This window comes from Rousettus aegyptiacus, unplaced genomic scaffold (assembly GCF_014176215.1).
Source record: "Rousettus aegyptiacus isolate mRouAeg1 unplaced genomic scaffold, mRouAeg1.p scaffold_m13_p_15, whole genome shotgun sequence".
In the NCBI taxonomy this organism is placed as follows: domain Eukaryota; kingdom Metazoa; phylum Chordata; class Mammalia; order Chiroptera; family Pteropodidae; genus Rousettus; species Rousettus aegyptiacus.
Genome location: NW_023416290.1, coordinates 52029725 through 52038980, shown reverse-complemented (window position 1 = coordinate 52038980; position 9256 = coordinate 52029725). Strand labels below are relative to the sequence as shown.

Here is a 9256-nt window from a genome sequence, read left to right as displayed (position 1 = left end):
CTCCCCTTCTCACCTCCCGTTCTCAGCCTTCCCAGGTCTGAATGGGCTGAAATTCCTCTATTCTATATTCTTTTCTTTCATAGCACTTACCACACTTTCGGAAAATTTGTTAACAATTTCTAAAGATAGATACTATTATTACCTCTGTTGCATAAATAACAGAAATTAAGTCTCAGAGAAGCTAAGTCACTGCTCACAGATCATACAGCTAGTAGGTAGAGAGGATGAGATTATGCACAAGGAAAGAGCCCTAGAGTGCTACTTAAAGATGGCCAGCTAAGTTGTACCCTCAGCTCTGGTTTTGTTAGCCAAGAGATCAAACATAAATCACAAACTCTTTGGTCCCAAATTTCTTCATTTATTGAATAGAACCTTGATGGTTATGTCCACCTGTCTACCCATTTATTTACCTTTGAGCATTTAACTCTCACTGTTTCATATTTTATTCATAAGAATAGTCACTCTTATAACTCTCAAAGAGCAGAAAGCATGTCACATTCATCTTCATATCCATAGCTTCCAGGACACTCTTCTAATGTATTCACTCATTTAATCCTTACAATACCATAAGATTTTACTTTTATCATTTGATTTCCACTTAAGAAGTCTACTGGTCCCACAATTATATTAATGATGCCAGTTCTGAACCTAGCTTATCTGGCTCCAGAATCCATGCTCTTAATTTCTATACTATAAAAGAAAATAATTTCATTTTCTTCTTAAATCTAGGTCTAGTTTCAGGATGGATTCATATAAATATTTTTATCTCCCCATTTCTCTTGACTCTTTTGTTCTTATTTTTATTCTGAACTGTATTTATTTTTGTGAAATAAAATGATTTTCACTGAACTCTAAAAATTCCACATATTAAATTTCATAGATACATTAATATTAATTTGTCATTGATATTTCTTAAGAGCAACACTGAAAGAGAAAAATCTTCCTTTAATTTTCAAGTTTTACAGCCTTAAATGTGAAGGCTACCTGCATTTGCCACTCCAAAATACGCCACTTTGGCAAAAGGATTACTTTGAAGGCAATTAAGGAGCTGACAAAACATGCTCTTTCTGTCCTCCCCCTTTTGCCTAAAAGCAAGAGGGACATAAATTGACAAGTGTGTCCCCTCTCCTCTCTCTACTTGGAAGGACAAAAGTTAATCATCAGAGACAACTTTAGACCATTATCAGCCTACAGGTGCCACCAGAAAAATCTACATAACATACTTTACTAACTAGCCTTCTCTACCTTTAGTTTCTCTGTGACCAGAAAAGAGCTTTTTGACATTGCTGCCTAGGCAGGCATTTTACAGAATGGCAACTGCTCACACCGAGTCTGGGCATTTAGATAAGGACCTGAGCTTAGGATTTCTCCCTCTAGTTCTCGCTTTACTTCTTCCGGGGCTCCTTTTAAAGTAACCACTTAGTGTTGAGCCCGCCAAAAGTTAGTGACCTCTGCCCGTACCACCTTATAAGTAATAGGTGGCCGCAGGCTGCCATGCTCTTAACAGCTCGCTTGTGACCTAGGACAGAGGACTGCCCTTCCCCCAGCTCATTGCTCCCTCTACCCACCACCACCACAATCTCCGAGATCTGTAAGTAATAAATTTTTTTTTTTTTAAACTCTCCCCCCTGTGAATAACAACTCTTGAGATTCTACTTCCTTTGTTTTGCTGTAAGGGAACTGTGCCTTTAATCAAAACAACCTCGGGGGTTTTCCTGCTCCAGAGTGGGAGCTTAGATGCTAAGGGAGCTACCTGCTGACCCTGTGTGTCCAGCCTCTGCCCCCTCATTAGGTGGGCTATAATTTGCATATTCTTAATTTAATACAGCAGTTTCCTTTATCTTTGCCTTCACACAGTTTGCCCTCCGGGGGTGCCAAAGTTTACTACTTTTGTTTCGTTGCTCTTTAAAAATTTATTGTTCCCTTGCTAAGTAAGCTCTAACCAAACCTTTGAGCTGCTCATCTCTGAGTTTCTACTATGTTTAAACATGTTAACAAACTTGTATTTGTTTTTCTCTTGTTAATCTGTCTTTGCTACAGAGCCCTAACCGAATCTAAAAGGGTTGAAAGAAAAAGATTTTTTTCCTCCCCTGCAAGTGCAAGGACAGAATCTTACACAAGTTCTGAAGGAAGTAAGTAATAGTAAAGACACCAGAAAGTAAATGACTACAGATGTTGCCTCTTAGATTTTGTTTTATCCCAAATCTGAGATAAAGATACTAATAATGATGAGCATTAGGCTCTAGATACGCTGATTTCGCCCAGCAGGATGTAGAAAACAGATATAATACACGGAGACTGAAACGGATTGTTAACTGAGCCCCTCACCTTTAAAGAATAAAAGTACTAAATGATTCAAGAGTAAACTAAGTGAAAATATTATTTTTTTTAAATAAATACCATGATTTTTTAAAAAAAGAAAGCAAAGTGTCTGAAGGAAACTGGTCAATTAGGCATTTCATGTAAAAATCTTAAGGTATAACCAAAAATAAAGGAAATTCTGACAATTGAAACATGTCTTCCAAAGATTTTATCAAGAAATAAAAGAGAGTAAGCCGAAAATATAGACCAATTCACTTTATAATGTGACTTTTATCATTTACTTAAAAACCTGCAATCAGGAAATATAAAATGAACACTCAACAGCCAGAGACACTGTTTTCCAGCAATTTGGGGGATCCATAGAGTGGAGTGAAATGGAATGGGATGGAATATAATTCGATCGTGCAGTTTGAATTAGCAGGGGGCAATAATATACAAGGTAAAGTTAGATGGTAGATAGATGATAGATAGGTAGGTAGATAGATAGATAATAGATAGACATCTATAGATAGATAATAGATATATAGACAGATATATATAGATAGATAATACATAAATGATAGATAGATAGATAGATAGATAGATAGATAGATAATAGGAGATAGGTATACAGATATATAGAGAAATTTCAATAAACGTGTGTTTAAAAAGATTAGTCACGCTATTTCTCAGAAAGTTTAACTTTGGGAAAATACTACTCCAAAGATATCCATGAACCCAAACAGACCTCTGATATTTTTGTTATCCATCTATGACAAAAAGGGTGTGGGAATTGAGAGTAAGACTTCACAAACTTTTTCTAGAAATCTGACAAAGAAATTGCATATCTGTTCAATCTAATAATAAAAAGTTCAGAGTTTCACATTATGCCTTTTCTTAATTTTTCTAGTAATTCTGTTACTTTTCCATAAGCAGTTTGAGGAGCCAGTAATAAAATTATATTTGGTCGAAGTGGTTGCTGTGGATTCTTCCCTGTCTGTGGCTGTACAAATCCACATGTTTAATTAGGCTGTCATCTTTACCTTTCTAGGAATTGTAATTGTTCACTCTCACTGTGAGAGAAATTAGAAGTGAACTGAGAGAAAAGGAAAGACAGCCTCTCTGCTTAGCAGCTGCAAGCTAGGACTGTAAGCCAAGTAAAAACTATGCCGTACATCTGAAACTAATTCAAAATTATATTGACTGTAAACTGTAAATGAAAATAAAATTAAAATTAAAAAAAAAAAAAACAACAACAAGAATTCTACAGTCAGTGTCAGACCAGTGATTTGACTGTTTGTACCAATTGTCCTGAGGTTATTTTTCTTTCCTTTCCACACAGTTCTTGGAAATTTGGTTCTGGGCTTCATTTAGTTACAAATACCACGAGTTAATCTTTTCCTTTAACTTCTAGATTAACAAGCAGTGAAAATATGGAACCCATTTCAGCTTTGGGGAATTAAAGTGGCATCTATGATTTGTGTCAGCCACCCCCCATCCCACTTTGTTTTGGTGGCATTTATTGCATGGATGTAGTTTGCTGTCTTCGTAGGACAGAGCGGACTTCCAGTGGGACTTATGTATACCAGAGGTGCTCAAGGGTGTAAAAGGCTCAGATCTTTCTGCAAAAAATCAGCTGCAAGCCTCGAGCTCACCTTGCTTAGCAACAAACCACAAAATGTACAAAAGGTACTTTCTCAGATTTGTTTACTCTTATGGCACGTTTTCTGAGAAGACGGGAGCTAACTTTCGAATTCACTTCTTAGAAAATCAATAACACTTAATTGACCTTGAAGAACATCTGCCTGACTCCTAAGGTCAGGCAGTCCTAAAAAAAAAAAAAAAATACAGCCCTGTTTCTTGGTCCACTAGTCTCATGACTAGCCTCAGGACCCATGGGACCTGTAATGGATAAAACCTCGGCTAGCCACCAGATGTCAGGGACTTTGTCCTTTCAGACTGACCCTCCTACAAGGAGTAAATAAAGCCTTTTCTTTTCTCGCCTCTATATCTTTCAACAGGAGATTTTTGTCAGAATACAGTCCATCTTGCTACAAGCAGTTTTCTCTGGAATTTCTTTATGTCCACCTTGTCCACGAGCTGGAATGTATGCACTAATGTCCAACTCGGTAATATGTCTTTGGGGTGTTGGATAGAACAGCTGGGTGGGAGTTTAATCACTGACTAAGCCCCGCTTTCCATGGCTCTGTACCTCAACATGTCTATCGGGACAGTTGGGAGGGCCTAGGGACACTGGTAGCCAGTTTTGTTAAAAGCAACATCATTTACTAACAGAGGTTGAAACCAGAAGTCTGCCCAGAGTCTTATTTCTCTGAGAGTGGAAGTCGTCTGCCAATTTAAAAACAAAAGAAAAAAAAGAGAGAGAGAAAATAGAGTCCTCAACACACATATTAATATTTTAAAATATAAGGAAAATTAGTTACCTTTCAAATGAGTTTAAAAAGGAAAGGAAGAGTTTTAAAACATTATTCCACATAACAGATGCATAAAAAGAGAATTCTAGGAATAGCAAAAGTAAATTCATAGGATAAAAGAGAAAATCCAAAACATATCTGATATAATATTCATTGTGAACATCTGCGTGGTTTCTATTAAAAAGAGTATCTTCTAGATTTGAAAATTAAATATAACAAATTGTAGCCTACAAAAATATGTTTAATATAACATAATGAAAACATGTATTTAAAGCATTGGAAATAGTACCAAAAGAGTAATTAACCAGTAAAAATATAGTAATTCATGCTGTTACTAGTACTAAGGGAGTATTAACAAAACAAGCGTACCCTCAAATATATATTAAATAAATAAACATTTAAAAGTCATCAACAGGGAGAAGATGACAACATAAAGTCATAATAAAACATTGGAAAGATAAAATTGATATCTGATAATATAACAATTTTAATAGTGCTTTGGAGAAAAACTATACATTTATATATTTGAATTTAACCAATTTACCAAAAATTGAAAAATATAACAACTAACAAAACTTGAAATAAGAAATGAGAAATCTAGCAATTTACTTTCACCTGTATAATATTTATTATTTTATTGTGCCTGCAATGATTTAAATCAACATCTGGCTCTGATAGTAGTTGAGACCTTCATAAGGCTGGTGAGCGGGTTACGTTCAGGTTTCGGTTACATATATGATAGTAAATAGATGAGAATATGAAGAAAAATCGATTTTTAAGTTGCAGGACAAGTTTGAGAGATTTGAAACAATATAATAGTGACTGAAAAATAAAAGCACCTAAATGGGACATATTTACTGGACAATTTTTCCAGGTATCTGAAAAGGGAGAAAAAGAAAATAAGAATGAACTATTACTTTTGAGAGAGAATATGTGCCAAGCACCATGCTTAGATTTTAGATTTTAAAAAAGGAAGCATAAGAGTCAGAACAAAAGGCATTGAGGTATCGGTCTGTGGGTGATGTCATGGTATAACTGAAAAATTAGAGGAAAATAAATCTTAAAACAAATTAAGCTCTTTTTGTTGCAGGATCCAAGACAATTCCAAGTGTTGCAATTAAATCTTTAAGTACCGGTGATGGCTAGAATGTGAATTGAATGGACTCTATTTCTGGCAATAAAACTGAGTATTTATAAATTAATGCATTAAGAAATAAATGTTTATTGAACACTCAGACACACAGCACACCACCCTAAATGTACAAGCACAAATACATCGATGAAGAGGGAAGGTCTTTACAAGGTGTAAAAGACTTTAAAACACCTGTATATTTTACGTAGCAATTCATTTTAGTGATGTCATTTCTGAGTCCTATAATCCCCCAAACACACTTCATCCTAAAATGAAATGTATGACACATCCAGTGGTCCTAAACTTCAGCCACCAGACCCTGTCGTACCACAGGTCCAAAGTCTTGCACAAGAGCTCCATCCATTCTTGACCTATCTCTGCTTACTTTCTAAAGTTCATGATTATTGGGCTTTTATTTTTTATTGTAGTATGAACATTTATTTCTTTTCGTAGTATGAACATTTAACCTGAGACTAATTATATTTGTAAGTGTGTGAGGCACTATCGTAAACTATAGGCACATGTTGTCCGGTAGATTTCTAAAATTTATTCTCTGCAGAAGTGAAACTTTATGCCCCTTGAATAGCAAGTCCCCCCGCCCCTTGCCCCTAACCCCTGGAAAGCACCAGGGGAGTTTTCTCCTTTCTGCTTCAATGAGCTTGGCTTATTTTAGATTCCTCATACGAGTGAAATCGTACAGTATTCGTTTTTTCCGTGTCTGCTTTATTTCACTTAGACTAATGTCCTCCAGGTTCATTCATGGTGTTGCACTTTTTATATTCATTTTCTGATTCCTACAGAGTTGCCTATTGATTATAAGCTGCCGTGCTATTTTTCAAATCCAACAACTCTTCCCAGGCATTGCCTTCCCCTCTGCCAGAAATGCCTTTCTCCCAGGGTCAGCGTGTTTTGACCCCTCACAGTGCTCAAGTCTTTGCACTCTGCGCATATGTAACATCCTTAATGAGCCCACTCTTGACCACCCTGTTTAACACTCTCCTTTGTGACCAAGTGAATGCTTGCTGAATTTCTGATGACCAAATTTGGTCAGGCACCTCTCCTCCCCAGAGGCCCCTAAAATTTAACTTTCTCTCAAGTTTCAACAAGCACTAAATTGCTAAGGTGCAGAATGTCTCCTCCTTAACAGCTGATTCTGAGAATTGAATTCACTAACCGCAAATGAAAACATTTCCCTGTTAAAATGCCCACCTGTTCAGAACCCCACCCATTTACCCTGTACCCCACAATTTCCTGTTAGTTTTGCTCACCCCTAAAAGCTTTTTTTTCTTCTATTGCGCAGTTTTCTGAGAGCATTCTTCCTATTGCAATAGTCTTTTATATAAAATCTTTTTCTAAGTCCATATTGATTTTGATTTGACACTTAGCGCATTCCCAATCTTTTTTTACTCTGCTTCCTTTTTCAGATCACCCAGTACAAACATTGTAGGTGCTCGAAAAACATTTGTCGGTTTAACAGATAACCTCTCATCTGTGGCATGATGAAAGCAGGTCCATCTAACACACAAAGATACAAAACGAAGAAATATTTGCTACTGAACTTCTAGGATCTCATGCTCCACACCAGATAATCGAGTCACTGACATGTTCCTTGAGCCAGCTTCGCGTTTCAATCAAGTAGTTCCTATAAAACTCGTATTAGTGCTCTGTTGTGTTTTTCCGAGTCCTTCTCAACTCTTTTTTTCTCTCTGCTCTCGGACTTAGCTCAGAAACTAGAGCCTGGTTGTTTATAGTTTTCCCTGAAGCTGCCAGCCCACTGGATTTTCAGTTGTTTTCTCTTGGCTCACCCTTGTTGACTTGTGTCGCTTTTGTATCTTATCTAATGCCAGCCACTAGTCTAGACCCTTCTTACATGCCCTCAGACACAACATGAGCATCTGGCCTGGATTGGCTTTTCTCCTCTCCAGCTGGTCTATCCATCCAAGCTGGCCTTGACTCACTGCATGAGATGCCATTGCTGTTTCTGCCTCTCCTAGTCATCCATATCCTACTTTACTAAGTCCCTTATGACACATCCTGAGGTAGGAGAAAAAGAAATATCTTTTCTTTGTGATTATGCACAAGCGATCATGCAAAAAGATCCGAGGACATGGTGATTTTTCTGTCCAAGTTATCCATCCATTTCTAAGCTCTAGGCAGAGGGAGAAAAAGGTGGAGAAAAGTCAAAAAGTCTATGATCATAATGAGTTTCAGCTCATGACCACATAATTCACCTTATTACACAATGCTGCTCCTTTAAATAAAGTTGCAGAGCCCTATTAGAATGAATGAGATGCCATTGCCTCAGAGTTTCACCTAAGCAGCACTAATAAAGGGGCAATCTTCAAATTGATTCGAACTACACAAATCTCTTGAATTGCAAAATTGAGCTAGAAATCACTTGGAGGAAATTTATGGGATTTCAGGCCCAGGAAGGAAAACATGGAATGTAAAACCCTCCAAACCATGAGGAAAATCTTCTCATTGAAAAATGAAAGTTTTGCTTTCAACTCTGCTTTTCAATGTAGGAAATGTCTCATGTGGTCCTTTATATATTTCTTGTCTTGTTTCCCAATTTTAGACCTTCAGGTGAAGCAGAGGGTGAAAGAAAAGGTCCTAGAATCCAAGTCAACAGCCTTTCTCCATCCACCTTCCGAGTTCCATCTATGACATGTAAGTTATAATTTCTATTCCTACCCTATAGGTAATAATGTGGATTAAACAAGAGGTCAAATCTAAAATATTTTTAATAATAGACTTTTAACCAATTGTACGACTACATGCAAAAAAAAAAAACAAAAACCCGGTATAGATGGAAATATACTTGTATTGGAAAATTAATATTTTAAATGTCATTTCCCCCAAGTTAATATATAAATATTTAAATAGATTTGAAAGCGAATCTGAAATTCAACTAGAATAATAACTATATGAGAATAACAGATACGTTTGAGGGGGAAGAAAGGAGAACAAGAATTGGTTTGTTCCAGCTGGTATGTAAAGTATGTTATTAGGCTAAAACAGTAGTGCTCAACTGGGAGCAATTTTGCCCCCCAGAGGATATTTGATAATGTCTTTGAGACACTTTTTCTGGTTACAGCTGAGTTGGAATATGGGATGTGCTACTGGCATCACGTGGGTGGATGCCAAAGATGCTGCTAAACATCCTACAAGGCACGAAAATTCTCTCCACAATGAGGAATTTCCATTCCAATATGCCAGTGGTGCTGAGGTTAAGACTCTGAGCTGAAAGTATTAAAACTGCAGGGCATGTCTATGGCCACGCCACCCTGAATGTGCCTGATCTCGTCTGATCTCAGAAGCTAAGCAGGGTCAGGCCTGGTTAGTACTTGGATGGGAGACCACCTGGGACTACCAGGTCCTGTAGGCA

General features: G+C 37.0%; 1 pseudogene; it reads left to right on the top strand.

Moving 5' to 3' along the window:
* Nucleotides 1-9137: 9137 nt before the first annotated feature.
* LOC118612369 lies at nucleotides 9138-9256 on the top strand (annotated as a pseudogene).